This window comes from Amblyraja radiata, chromosome 27, assembly GCF_010909765.2.
Source record: "Amblyraja radiata isolate CabotCenter1 chromosome 27, sAmbRad1.1.pri, whole genome shotgun sequence".
NCBI lineage: Eukaryota > Metazoa > Chordata > Chondrichthyes > Rajiformes > Rajidae > Amblyraja > Amblyraja radiata.
Genome location: NC_045982.1, coordinates 33,289,261 through 33,304,884, shown reverse-complemented (window position 1 = coordinate 33,304,884; position 15,624 = coordinate 33,289,261).

Sequence of the window (15,624 nt, the reverse complement as noted above, 5' to 3'; positions counted from 1 at the left end):
TACCTTTCATAAATCCATGCTGACTTTGTCCAATGAATTCACCACTTTCCAAATGTGCTGCTATCCCATCTTTAATAACTGGCCCACCCGTCCATTCATGCCACGTCCGCCCTGGTAGGGTAAACATTCATTTGGCACGGGCTGCGGAAGCAGCTGGCCGCCTGGGCCCGTGCTTGCATTCTGTGCCAGACCTCCAAGGGTGCTTGAAATGAATACCGACTGATGTACGTGGAGGTGAATCCACAGTAGAAATGGTCTTCTCATTACATCAAATCTAAAATGCAGAGAGCAGCAATCCATTAAACATCACCTTTGTGGATCTTACGAAAGTTATAGATTTTATCAACAAACACAGCCTCCAAATGTACTGTAGAAAATTGGATGTCCACCACATCTCCAGGACCTCATTCAGTCCTTCCATGTGAATATGCATGGTGCAGTGTAATCTGATGGGGCTACATCGTACAGTTTGCCTGTGAGCAGTGGAGTGAACTGCGTCCTAGTTCCTGCTCTGTTCGCCATCTTCCCAACTGCCCTTCTAACCTTCTGTCTTCCCGACAGACATGGAAGGAATGTATCTTCACACCAGAAGTGATGGGAAGTTCTTCAATCTAGCAAGGTTGAAACCCAAGACAAAGGGGAGAACTGTGCTTATCAGGGAACTCCTGGACCTTGTGATGCCATGCTCATCACCACAACAGAACAAGGACTGGACAGACTGCCTTATGCTTGCAATGAATACCGACTGACAATTAGTGAAGATGGGGGAAGATGGTTGTCATGGGTCAGGGCACTGCACCCCCCCCCCCCCCCTGAAATCAGCCTCAACACCAATCCACTGGAAGCTGTCAACAAATTAGAGATGCTGCCTGCCCCACTGAGTTACTCCAGCTTTTTGTGTCTATCTCCTGCTTTGAGTGCTGTGTACAACACTGTAAGTGTCATTGGTGAGGGCAGTGATTAGTTACTGGATGTCATGATCTTGAAACGCCATATTCCATCAGTCCAGATTGAGCAGTGTTATTCATTTGTCTATTTAAACAATGTCACTCTTTTGAGTGTTGTGATTGATTGCTTGTGTGGCGTAATGAGTAATGAGAGGATTGATACTTACATCACATCACATCGCCTCTTTGAAGAGACGTTAGACTTTAGAGATACGGAGTGGAAACAGGCCCATCGGCCCACCGAGTCCGTGCTGACCAACGATCACCCCGTGCACTAAGGCACGCAAGGGATTTACAATTTTACCGAAGCCCAATCAACATCCAAACCTGTACGTCTTTAGAGTATGGGTCGATAGCAGAACAACCGGAGAAAACCCTTGCGGTCACAGGGAGAACGTACAAACTCTGTACAGACAGCACATATAGTCAGGATGGAACCCGGGTCTCTAGTGCTCTAAGGCACCAACTCTACTGATGTACTGATTGTATAGGGCTCTGGAGAGACCACATCTGGAGTATTATGTACAGTTTTGGTCTCCTAATTTGAGGAAGCACATCCTTGTGATTGAGGCAGTGCAGCGTAGGTTCACGAGATTGATCCCTGGGATGGCGCGACTGTCATATGAGGAAAGATTGAAAAGACTAGGCTTGTATTCATTGGAGTTTAGAAGGATGAGGAGGAATCTTATAGAAACATATAAAATTATAAAGGACTGGACAAGCTAGATGCAGGAAATGTATTCTCAATGTTGGGCGAGTCCAGAACCAGGGGCCACAGACTTAGAATAAAGGGAAGCCATTCACCCAGAGAGTTGGGAATTTGTGGAATTCCCTGCCACAGAGGGCAGTGGAGGCCAAATCATTGGATGGATTTAAGAGAGAATTAGATAGAGCTCTAGGGGCTGGTGGAATCAAGGGATATGGGGAGAAGGCAAGTGCGGGTTATTGATTGGGGACGATCAGCCATGATCACAATGAATGGCAGTGCTGGCTCGAAGGGCCGAATGACCTCCTCCTGCACTTATTTTCAATGTTTTTATGTTTCTATGTACCATGCCATTCCTTTTTACTGACTATTTTACAGATACTGACCAAATATTTCCAGGTTTTGTTATCATGTCATTTTGAATGTAAATTGAATCCTTCTTTGGCAGAGAAAGATTCTTCCTCCGGTGTTGGGACAATGATTTTGCAGGACACAGCAATAAAAGCACCCAGGTTGCACAAGGATGTTGTGATCTGCCCGTGACTGCCTGGGCTAAGAACATGCACATTTATTCTAGCATACCAACCTCGTTACAAAATGCATACCAATTTATCATTCGGCACATATACAATTCACTTTATTTCAATTATTCATGTTGTTTCTTGATTTTCTAGCCTCCTAAATCTAAGCAGTCTGTAAAAGGATTGCAACCAAGAAATCGATTCCATTTTATTTTAAACTGAGAAAACATCAACGTATCTAAATAGTTTAGTTTAATTTAGAGATACAGCGCGGAAATAGGCCCATCGGCCCACTGAGTCCGTGCCGACCAGCGACCGCTGCACACTGACACTATCCTACACACACTAGGGGCAATTTACATTTACATTTACATTTACACCAAGCCAAATAAACCTGTACGTCTTTAGAGAGTGGGAAGATACTGAAGATCTTGGAGAAAACAGACCAGTTTAAAACAGACCAGTTGGGGAATTACAGACCAGTTAGTCGAACATCGATAGTGGGAAAAATGCTAGAGCCAGTTATTAAAGATGGGATAGCAGCACATTTGGAAAGTGGTGAATTCATTGGACAAAGTCAGCATGGATTTATAAAAGGTAAATCATCTCTGACGAATCTTACAGAATTTTTCGAGGATGTGACTAGTAGAGTGGATAAGGGAGAACCAGTGGATGTGTTATATCTGGACTTTCAGAAGGCTTTCGACAAGGTCCCACATAAGAGATTAGTATGCAAACTTAAAGCACACGGTATTGGGGGCTCAGTATTGATGTGGATAGAGAACTGACTAGATGCAAGAAGATTGTTCCCGATGTTGGGGAAGTCCAGAACAAGGGGTCACAGTTTAAGGATAAGGGGGAAGTCTTTTAGGACCGAGGTGAGAAAAAAAAATTGTGGAATTCTCTGCCACAGGAAGTAGTTGAGGCCAGTTCATTAGCTATATTTAAGAGGGAGTTAAATGTGGCCCTTGTGGCTAAAGGGATCAGGGGGTATGGAGAGAAGGCAGGTACAGGATACTGAGTTGGATGATCAGCCATGATCATATTGAATGGCAGTGCAGCCTCAAAGGGCCGAATGGCCTACTCCTGCACCTATTTTCTATGTTTCTATGTTTCTAAAACACACATGGTCACGGGAAGACGCACAGATTCCATATAGACTGTACCCATCGTCAGGATCGAGCCCTGGTCTCTGGCACTGTAAGGCTGCAACTGTATGGCTGTGCCACCCAATTTTTACTACAAAGGAAGAGGTTTTTATGTTTTTATATTTTTTTCATTCTGCGGAGGATTAATGTGTGATCAAATATTTTTAGTGGTAAGCAACACCTTGATATTTACTGGCAGGTTGCAGAGGAAGCAAAGTACTCACGTTCCTGGCAAGAACGGAAGTGCAATATTCCAGATGATCCCATTGCCAATGTTTTGGGAAAATCGGTTGTTTGAACAAGATTTATTCTCAATTGCAGTTCTCTGATAACACGGGTTCTAATACACAACCGACCACAATGGTGGTCTTCAATCGACTGGCAGGCTGAGTCCAGAAACCGCGCGAAAACCCGACCCGTCCCTGAGTCATGTGCACGCGGCTTCCAACCGCAGGGTTCGTCGATGGCGTGCACCAGCAGGTGCCGCTGTATGGCCCCCCCCCAGAAACCGAGGTACGGAAACTCACCGGTAGCTGAATAGTACGGCCTGAATGCGTAGTCCTCGAACGCGGGATGGGCGTAACAATAGGGACCGGCAGAACAGAACCGGGGGGATGCGAAAATCATGAACGTGGGGTGGGTGTAACAACGGGGACCGGCGGAACAGGGCCAGGAACAACAGGGGCAGGAGACGACAGAATGGTCGATGGACGACCTCTATGCCGTGGTGTGGCCACAACCACTGGGCTGTCCCTGTCCACGTGTGCGGGCTTGAGGCGGCTGGCGGAGGCGAACTCCTCCCGGCCGCCCACATCCAATGTGAACGTGGAGACTCCAGTCCTCAGCACCCGGTATGGCCCCTCATAAACCCGCTGCAGCGGCGAGCGGTGAGCGTCCCTACGGAGAAAAACATAAGCACAATTCTGTAATGACACCGGCACATGCACCGAATCTGACCCATGCCTGGAGGTTGGGACGGGGACTAACGCGCGCGCACGCTCATGAAGGTCGGCTAGCACCGCCTAAGCTGGGACCTCCCGATCACGGGTAGCGGGCAGAAAATTCCCTGGTACCTGCAAAGCCGAGCCATAGACAAGCTCGGCCGTGGAAGTATCCATCTCCACCTTAGGCGTTGTTCTGATGCCCAGGAGGACCCAGGGCAACTGGTCAACCCAATCGGGGCCGGTGAGCCAAGCTTTCAACGCTAACTTAAGGTGTCTGTGGAACCGCTTGACCAACCCATTCGCCTCCAGGTGATAAGCGGTCGTTTGGTGTAGGCGGGCGCTGTATAGCTGCGCTAAGTCGCACCGCAGAAACGAGGTAAACTGTGCCCCCGTGCCAAATGAATTCGGACCCTACCATGGCGGACGTGGCACGAATGGACGGGTGGGACAAACTGTGGACTGTGTCAAAACCACACCGACTGGGATAACCGGGCCGGCTCTACCTGTGGAGATATCACAGAGGACCTTGACCCCAGCCGTGTCCCAAGGCACCTCGGCTAGCTCAAGGCCCGATTCAGCCGTATGATAACCCACCTTTCTGGTATCAGCCCGTTGGGCCACTGCCAGCTCGGCGTAGTCGACTCCCAGGTCCAGAGCCAAAACTGACGGGATGGCCGGACGAGACAACGTGTCGGCCATGACGTTAAACTTCCCCGCTACATGCCGAATGTCAGACGTGATCTCGAAAATGTAGGCAAGGTGCCGCTGCTGCGTAGTGGACCAAGGGTCGGCGATTTTGCCCAATGCAAAAGTGAGCGGTTTATGGTCCGTGAAAGCAGTGAAAGCTCGGCCCTCGAGGAAGTGACGGAAATGACTGATCGTTAGGTAGAGCGCGAGCAGTTCCCTGTCGAATGCTCTGACTTACACTCCGGAGGCCGAAGCTGCAGGCTGAAAAACGCCAGCAGCTGCCAGCGGTCACCGACCCGCTGCTCCAGGACTGCACCCACAGCGACATCCGAACCGTCGACCATGAGCGCTGTGGGAGCGGATACCCTTGGGTGCACCAACATGGTGGCACTTGTCAGCGCAGCTTTAGCACCTTTGAACGCCGTGTTTGCCTCGTCTGACCACACCAGGTCTGTGTCTTACCCACGAGGCACTGGAATAGTGGGCGCATGACAATGGCGGCTGATGGCACGAACCGGTGGTAAATATTTACCATCCCGATAAACTCCTGTAGACCCTTGACAGTGAGCGGCCGAGGGAACTGGCAAAAGGCGTCGACCTTCTCAGGCAGTGGCTCGGCGCCATGAGGGGTAACCTGATGCCCTAAGAAGGAGATGGAGCGCAAGCCGAACTGGCACTTCGCAGGGTTAATCACCAAACTGTGCTTGCCTAATCGCTCGAACAAAAGATGAAGGTGACTGACGTGTTCCGCCTGCGAACTGCTGGCCACCAGGATATCGTCTAAATAAATGAAGACGAAAGGCAAACACCGCCCGACCTGATCCATAAGCCGCTGGAACGCCTGAGCGGCGTTCTTTAGGCCGAATGGCATCCAGAGCCATTTGAACAGGCCGAACAGGGTGATGGTGACTGTCTTAGGGACGTCGTCGGGGTGGACGGGGATCTGGTGTTAACCCCGAACCAGGTTGACCTTCGAATAAAAGGTAGCGTCCTCGATGTGCCCTGAAAAATCCTGAATATTGGGCATCGGGTACTGGTCTGCCGTGGTTACAGCGTTAAGCCGCCTGTAATCACCACAAGGCCTCCAATCCCCGGACGCTTTTGGAACGATATGGAGCAGGGAAGCCCAAGGGTTATTGGACTGCCGCGCAATGCCCATGTCTTCCATCAATTGGAATTCATTGCGGGTAATGCGCAGCTTGTCCGGCAGGAGGCAGCACACGTGGGTGTGCACCGCTGGACCTTCGGTAGTGATATGGTGCACCACCCTGTGACGTGGCGCGGCCTCATCGAAAAGGGGTGTTAGTAGCTCAGGGAACTCAGTTGGCAGAGCGGCGAAAGGCTCCTGGACCTCTGCGATGTCGTCGTGTTGCTGTTTGGGCGGAGGCGAGTTTCGTGGTTCTGCGGGGTGGAGGTCTGACAACGGGACCATCCGACCGCCACGCACATCGACGAGAAGGGAGAACGCCTATCCCATACATATGGAGGATCTTCGCCGCCTGAGCCCGAAGGTACGTAGCAACAGGGCCTCGAGGCCCTCGTACTTGCCTGCCACCGGCGGATCCCTCAGGTACGGCAGCAACTGCGAGGCCGACTCCTGCGGCAGGGCCCCCACCACGTGGAAATATCTGGTCTCGTCGTCAATGATGTGGTGCAGGTGGAACTGCGCCTCCACGTGCGCAAACTAAACCTGTGGTTGATCGGGCCAAAAGTGGGGCAGTCGAAGGCTGGTGAAGTCCTGCTGAGCGCCGGCTGTCTCGGCAGGAAAGTATTCTTCCTGCATGTCCTCGTCTAACGACGATTAGACTCGTCGGGGTCACCAATTTGGTGGATTAGAAATGACTGTTTAGAATCGGTTGTTTGAACAAGATTTATTCTCAATTGCAGTTCTCCGATAACACGGGTTCTAATACACAACCGACCACAATGGTGGTCTTCAATCAACTGGCAGGCTGAGTCCAGAAACCGCGCCAAAACCCGACCCCCTCCCAGAGTCACGTGCGCGCGGCTTCTGACCGCAGGGTTCAACGTTGGCGCGCACCATCAGGTGCTGCTACAATGTCTCATTTTCTTGTTCTATTTTCTATCTTACAATTTTCAATGTGGACAGTCCACTAGATGGTTACCTCTTTACAGGGAGGATGTGAATGTTTTGGAGCAGGTGCAGAATAAGTTTAATGGAGCGCTGCTCAGATTAGAGTGTATTGGCTATAAGGAGAGGTTGAGCAGACTTGGATAGTTTTCTCTGGAACGTCAGAGGCTAATTCGAGACGTGATGTGTATAAACTTATGGGAGGCATAAGTAGGGTATACGATCAGATCCCTATTCCCAGGGTGAAAATATCAAGGACTAGAGGGCACGGCTTAAAGTTAAGAGGGGAAAAGTTTAAAGGAAATGTTGAAAGGGCAACTCTTTTACACAGTGGATTCTTGGAATGCATTGATAGGGGTGGTGGTGAAGGCAAATACAATTGTGGCATTTAAAAAGCTTTTAGATAGGCACATGTTTATGCAGGTAATGAAGGAATATGGATCATGTGGAGGTAGAGAAGATTGGTTTAACTTGATCTCATGTTCAGCATGGACATTGTGGGCTGAAGGGCCTGTTCTTGCGCTGTGCATCATTCCACCTCCATAAAAGGAAAAACAAGCCAGTTATAGGGCATCGCAACATTGTGATGGCTCTTTGCAATTGAGTATCGGTTCATTGAGCCGTGAGGTCGACCCAGGAGATCAATCAAACAAACGGCTGACATCTGTCCCTGAGGAATTGAGACAAAAGATCTTCAAATAAGTGATAAGCACTTGAGAGAAAAGAATACTGCTGGATTGCTCTATTTGTAGAAGATGGAGATAAAATGGTTTTTAAAACACTCCTCTCAATAGATTATGATTAGCAAGCATTCACTCCCCTTTCTTATACAGTACCAATAGTATTGCATTCCCCGTACAATCTTGGTCTTCACCCTATTGATGTCATCCCCTTCCCTTTTGTATTACAGTTTATAACACACAGAGACAAAAGCTATTTGCCTCATGATCTTAACTCTGCTGCTTTCTCCACAGAAGCTGCCTGCACAATCTGCTTCCCTTTGTTAAAGAAATGCCTATTCAAAGAGAGTACCCGGTAATTGTTAGGACACCATGGAAAAGCTATCTTCTCTACAAAGCACTGCACTGGGCTTTGAGAGCAGATGTTGCAACATATAAAATATAGCAACATTCATTCAGAATCATAATTTAAATTTCCCACTCGATTATCTGGGAATGTGATTGAACTCAGGCCAGCAATTTACTCAAAGATGCAAGTGTTATGGGTTGAGCCACTGCTAATTGTTTGTGACTAACCATGTGATGGTTTGTTTGTTCATTTGTTCTGGTTAAGGTGCTAATCCAGCCAACAGTAGCTTGTCTTTTTCATTTTTTTCACTTTTAATTTAATTTCAATTTCAAGTTTTTGTGCACCTTGTTGTGTGTTGTGACTGTTGGCAGACCAATTTCCCTCCGTGGATGAATAAAGTCTATTGTATCGTCTCATATCATAATAACGTTAGTAAGCTTCATAAAGTTTGCTAACGACACCACTGTTGTGGGACGTATCACTGATGGGGATGAGTCAGAGTATAGAAGAGAGATCGAGCAACTGTCCATATGGTGCCAGCACAATAACCTGGCCCTCAACACCAGCAAAACCAAGGAACTGATTGTGGACTTTGGAAGGAGTAGGATGGGGACCCACAGCCCCGTTTATATCAACGGGTCGATAATTGAAAGGGTCAAGAGCTTCAAATTCCTGGGCGTGCACATCTCTGAAGATCTTTCCTGGTCCGAGAACATCGGGGGGTGGGGTGTCGAATGGGCTAGTGGAGGATGGAGTTAAAGGGAAAGGGTTTCTTAAATGTGTGAGCGTAGAGACAGAGGGGTGTAAAATGAGGGTAGAAGCAATAGGTAGCAAGGTGAAAAGTAAAAGTGGCAGGCCGTAAAATCCAGGGCAAAAATCAAAAAGGGCCACTTTTCAACAAAATTGTATAAGGGGTAAGAGTGTTGTAAAAACAAGCCTGAAGGCTTTGTGTCTCAATGCAAGGAGCATTCATAATAAGGTGGATGAGTTGAATGTGCAGATAGCTATTAATGACTATGATATAGTTGGGATCACGGAGACATGGGTCCAGGGTGACCAAGGCTGGGAGCTGAACATCCAGGGATATTCAATATTCAGGAGGGATAGAGAGAAAGGAAAAGGAGGTGGGGTAGCGTTGCTGATTAGAGAGGAGATTAACGCAATGGAAAGGAAGGACATTAGTTTGCAGGAGGTGGAATCGGTATGGGTAGAGCTGCGAAACACTAAGGGGCAGAAAACGCTGGTGGGTGTTGTGTACAGGCCACCTAACAGTAGTAGTGAAGTTGGAGATGGTATCAAACAGGAAATTAGAAATGCGTGCGACAAAGGCAAAACCGTTATAATGGGTGACTTCAATCTACATATAGATTGGGAGAATCAAATTGGCAGGGGTGCTGAGGAAGAGGATTTTTTGGAATGTATGCGGGATGGTTATCTAAATCAACATGTAGAGGAACCAACGAGAGAGCAGGCTATTTTAGACTGGGTATTGAGTAATGAGGAAGGGTTAGTTAGCAGTCTTGTTGTACGTGCCCCCTTGGGCAAGAGTGACCATAATATGGTTGAGTTCTTCATTAGGATGGAGAGTGACATTGTTAATTCAGAAACAATGGTTCTGAACTTAAAGAAAGGTAACTTTGAGGGTATGAGACGTGAATTGGCCAAGATTGACTGGCAATTAATTCTAAAAGGGTTGACGGTGGATATGCAATGGAAGACATTTAAAGACTGCATGGATGAACTACAAAAATTGTTCATCCCAGTTTGGCAAAAGAATAAATCAGGGAAGGTAGTGCATCCGTGGATAACAAGGGAAATCAGGGATAGTATCAAAGCGAAGGATGATGCGTACAAATTAGCCAGAAAAAGCAGCATACCGGAGGACTGGGAGAAATTCAGAGACCAGCAGAGGAGGACAAAGGGCTTAATTAGGAAAGGAAAAATAGATTATGAAAGAAAACTGGCAGGGAACATAAAAACTGACTGCAAAAGTTTTTATAGATATGTGAAAAGAAAGAGATTAGTTAAAACAAATGTAGGTCCCTTGCAGGCAGAAACGGGTGAGTTGATCATGGGGAACAAGGATATGGCGGACCAATTGAATAACTACTTTGGTTCTGTCTTCACTAAGGAAGACATAAATAATCTGCCGGAAATAGCAGGGAACCGCGGGTCAAAGGAGTTGGAGGAATTGAGTGAAATCCAGGTTAGCCGGGAAGTGGTGTTGGGTAAATTAAATGGATTAAAGGCCGATAAATCCCCAGGGCCAGATAGGCTGCATCCCAGAGTACTTAAGGAAGTAGCTCCAGAAATAGTGGATGCATTAGTAATAATCTTTCAAAACTCTTTAGATTATGGAGTAGTTCCTGAGGATTGGCGGGTAGCAAACGTAACCCCACTTTTTAAGAAGGGAGGGAGAGAGAAAACGGGGAATTACAGACCAGTTAGTCTAACATCGGTAGTGGGGAAACTGCTAGAGTCAGTTATTAAAGATGGGATAGCAGCACATTTGGAAAGTGGTGAAATCATTGGACAAAGTCAGCATGGATTTACAAAAGGTAAATCATGTCTGACGAATCTTATAGAATTTTTCGAGGATGTAACTAGTAGCGTGGATAGGGGAGAACCAGTGGATGTGGTGTATCTGGACTTCCAGAAGGCTTTCGACAAGGTCCCACATAAGAGATTAGTTTACAAACTTAAAGCACACGGCATTGGGGGTTCAGTATTGATGTGGATAGAGAACTGCTGGCAAACAGGAAGCAAAGAGTAGGAGTAAACGGGTCCTTTTCACAATGGCAGGCAGTGACTAGTGGGGTACCGCAAGGCTCAGTGCTGGGACCCCAGCTATTTACAATATATATTAATGATCTGGATGAGGGAATTGAAGGCAATATCTCCAAGTTTGCGGATGACACTAAGCTGGGGAGCAGTGTTAGCTGTGAGGAGGATGCTAGGAGACTGCAAGGTGACTTGGATAGGCTGGGTGAGTGGGCAAATGTTTGGCAGATGCAGTATAATGTGGATAAATGTGAGGTTATCCATTTTGGTGGCAACAACAGGAAAGCAGACTATTATCTAAATGGTGGCCGACTAGGAAAAGGGGAGATGCAGCGAGACCTGGGTGTCATGGTACACCAGTCATTGAAAGTGGGCATGCAGGTGCAGCAGGCAGTGAAGAAAGCGAATGGTATGTTAGCTTTCATAGCAAAAGGATTTGAGTATAGGAGCAGGGAGGTTCTACTGCAGTTGTACAGGGTCTTGGTGAGACCACACCTGGAGTATTGCGTACAGTTTTGGTCTCCAAATCTGAGGAAGGACATTATTGCCATAGAGGGAGTGCAGAGAAGGTTCACCAGACTGATTCCTGGGATGTCAGGACTGTCTTATGAAGAAAGACTGGATAGACTTGGTTTATACTCTCTAGAATTTAGGAGATTGAGAGGGGATCTTATAGAAACTTACAAAATTCTTAAGGGGTTGGACAGGCTAGATGCAGGAAGATTGCTCCCGATGTTGGGGAAGTCCAGGACAAGGGGTCACAGCTTAAGGATAAGGGGGAAATCCTTTAAAACCGAGATGAGAAGAACCTTTTTCACACAGAGAGTGGTGAATCTCTGGAACTCCCTGCCACAGAGGGTAGTCGAGGCCAGTTCATTGGCTATATTTAAGAGGGAGTTAGATGTGGCCCTTGTGGCTAAGGGGATCAGAGGGTATGGAGAGAAGGCAGGTACGGGATACTGAGTTGGATGATCAGCCATGATCATATTGAATGGCGGTGCAGGCTCGAAGGGCCGAATGGCCTACTCCTGCACCTAATTTCTATGTTTCTATGTTTCTAATGCAATCATCAAGAAAGCTCATCAGCGCCTCTACTTCCTGAGAAGATTACGGAGAGTCGGTTTGTCAAGGAGGACTCTCTCTAACTTCTACAGGTGCACAGTAGAGAGCATGCTGACCGGTTACATCGTGGCTTGGTTCAGCAACTTGAGCGCCCAGGAGAGGAAAAGACTACAAAAAGTAGTAAACGCTGCCCAGTCCATCATCGGCTCTGACCTTCCTTCCATCGAGGGGATTTATCGCAGTCGCTGCCTCAAAAAGGCTGGCAGTATCATCATAGACCTACACCATCCTGGCCACACACTCAACTCCCTGCTACCTTCAGGTAGAAGGTACAGGAGCCTGAAGACTGCAACAACCAGGTTCAGGAATAGCTACTTCCCCACAGCCATCAGGCTATTAAACCTGGCTTGGACAAAACTTTGATTATTAATAATCAGTTATTTGTTATTTGCACTTTATCATTTTATTTATTCATGTGTGTATATATTTATATTATAGTATATGGACACATTGATCTGTTTTGTAGTAAATGCCTACTGTATTCTGTGTGTTGAAGCAAAGCAAGAATTTCATTGTCCTATCAGGGACACATGACAATAAACTCACTTGAACTTGAAGCTTTCCTTGGTCATAAAATGGGCTCAAAAGTTACCTGGAGCTAGTAGCAGATGTGTGCAGGATTTGTATGAACACGGGTCTTGACCTTAAACGTCACCCATTCCTTCTCTCCAGAGATGCTGCCTATCCCGCTGAGTTACTCCAGCATTTTGTGTCCACAGCAGATGTGAGCATCCCGACTGATGTTCTGGAATAATCCTGAAGGCATGTGATGATGATTGTCTTATAAACAATGGATGTAAATAGTAAGATTAAACGAGAACTTACCAGTTTGAAGTTTGATCTTTATTTTATGAGGAATAACGTTGAGGGATTTCATGAAGACCCCGTCCAGTACGTATGCATGTCAATCTTCAAAGCAGCGGTGTGAAATCACAGAAAACAGTTGTTGAACTGAACATAGCAAGACAAGAGAACCATAATACCTGTTGAACTTTATGATAGAGGGCCGGGAGCGGAGGGCACGTAATCCCTCAACGTTACTCCTCATAAAATAAAGATCAAACTTCAAACTGATAAGTTCTCGTTTAATCTTACTATTTTACTTCGGAGTCACGTGATTGACTACGTGAAGATTTTAAAGCTCTGTGATTTCATGCCGTGGAACCGAGTCCAGGCGTCATCAGTAGGCCAATGATGAGTGAACATTAAGAATGCATTCAGACATGACATAGATATAGACATGTTGATGCTATTAATGAATAATAGTGGCAATAGTAACCTCCCTCAACCTGGAGGAAGTATGAACCATACCTAACATAGAGTTGGCAAATACCCTTGATCTGGCAATAGGTTTATTCTGAATATTTGGACAGATCAATAGTTTGACCATCCTGCAACCGCTAGGATGTGGTCCATCCCTGCTGCTGAGGTATAGCGGTCCTGGTGGAGTGAGACTCAATGTCAATGTACACTCCTGTATATGCCAGACCCATATAACCATCTGGAGAAGGTTCGTAGTGATTCCTTCTAACAAGATTTTATGTAACTAATAATATTGCTGTCAGTCTATAAGGCTCTTAGGAACCTTGACATACTGGTGTAAATGCGTGATCACACGCAACCCAAGGTCCATGGGATATGCAACTCTAGATTGGTCTTGTGTCCCTGTCTAATCTGCTTGATTAATCATAAACAAAACATGTTATTATAGCCCGCAGATATGATCATCCTATCCAGTGTTGCAATGACTGGACCCATAGCGCTGTGCTCAGTGCCATGGCGTAATCACTAGTACGTGAGTATGACCATGGGCAGGGATGTTGCTGATGCCCATCGGTGAAGTGACGTAGTACATTGTTAACAACCCATGTCTCTGTGTCCCTAAACCTGGGAGGTTTTAAGCTGACGATACCTTCATTCTCTGGATTTCAGAGGGTGACCGGACAGAGTGGTTTATGTACTCATCAGCCAAATAATAATAATAATAATAATAATAATAATAATAATAATAATAATAATAATAATAATATCTTTTATTGTCATTGCACATCAGTGCAACGAGATTTTGTATGCAGCTTCCAACCGATGTAAAAGAAGAGTAAAATAAATAAATAAGCTGTGTGACGTGACCATCCGAGGGAGACAGTCCTGGGGGGGTTGGGGGGCACTCAGCAGGGCCGGTTCAGAGCCGCTATTGCTCTGGGAATAAAGCTGTTTCTGAGTCTGGAGGTTCAGGCGTAGAAGGCCTTATAACGTCTGCCGGAGGGAAGTAGTTCAAACAGTCCGTTACAAGGGTGTGAGGAGTCTTTATGGATGCTGACGGCCTTCCTGAGGCACCGTGTGTGGTAGATGCCCTACAAGGCCGGTAGCTGTGTCCCAATGATCCTCTGCGCTCTGTGGACGACGTGCTGAAGAGCTCTCCTCTCCGCCTCCGTGCAGCTGAGATACCACACAGAGATGCCATACGTTAATATGCTCTCTGTGGTGCAGCGGTAGAACGTTGTCAGCAGCTGTTGGGGCAGACCAGTCTTTTTTAATGTCCTCAGGAAGAACAGTCGTTGCTGTGCCTTCTTGACCAGCGCAGCGGTGTTGGTGGACCATGTGAGGTCCTCAGAAATGTGAGTGCCCAGAAACTTAAAGCTGGACACTCTCTCCACACTTTCCCCGTAAATGGAGATTGGGGCGTATTCTCCATTATGGGACCTCCTGAAGTCAATAATCAGCTCCTTGGTCTTGCAGGTGTTTAGTGACAAGTTGTTACGTGCGCACCAGTCCGCCAGGTTCTGCACCTCCGCTCTGTAGTTTGTTTCATCACCGTTGGTGATCAGCCCAATCAATGTTGTGTCATCTGCAAACTTCACGATGGTGTTGGTGTCGTATGCAGGAACACAGTCATGAGTGAAGAAGGAGTAGAGCATGGGGCTTAGTACACAGCCCTGTGGTGTGCCGGTGCTCAGGGTGATAGTGGAGGACAGGTGCGGGCCCAGTCTCACTGCCTGCAGTCGCTCCGTCAGAAAGTTTAGGATCCAATCGCATATCGGCGAGCTGAGGCCTAGCTGGTGGAGTTTGGTGGTGAGCTTGGTGGGGATGACCGTATTGAATGCAGAGCTATAGTCAATGAAGAGCATCCTCACGTACGTGCCCTGTCTGTCCAGGTGAGTCAGGACAGTGTGAAGATCCAGAGAGATGGCATCCTCTGTTGATCTATTTGCCCTGTATGCAAATTGATGAGAGTCCAGTGAGGCAGGGATGCTGGATTTGATGTGGGAGAGGACCAGCCTTTCGAAGCACTTCATTGGGATTGGAGTTAGGGCAACCGGGCGGTAGTCGTTCAGGTTGGTGACTTTAGACTTTTTCAGCACCGGCACTATGGTGGCTGTTTTCAGGCACTTGGGGACCGTTGCCAGAGATAGAGACAGATTGAAGATTCTCGTGAATACCTCCGCCAGCTGTACAGCACAGTCCTTTAGTACCCTTCCCTGGACTCCATCCGGGCCTGCAGCCTTGCGTGGATTGATCCTACGCAGAGCACACTGTACCTCCTGAGTGCTCAGTGTTAAGGCCTGTCCCTCCGCCATGGCCAGGGTTATTCCACTCCTGGTGGTGTTGCCAGTTTCGAAGCGGGCAAAGAAGGTGTTTAGTTCGTT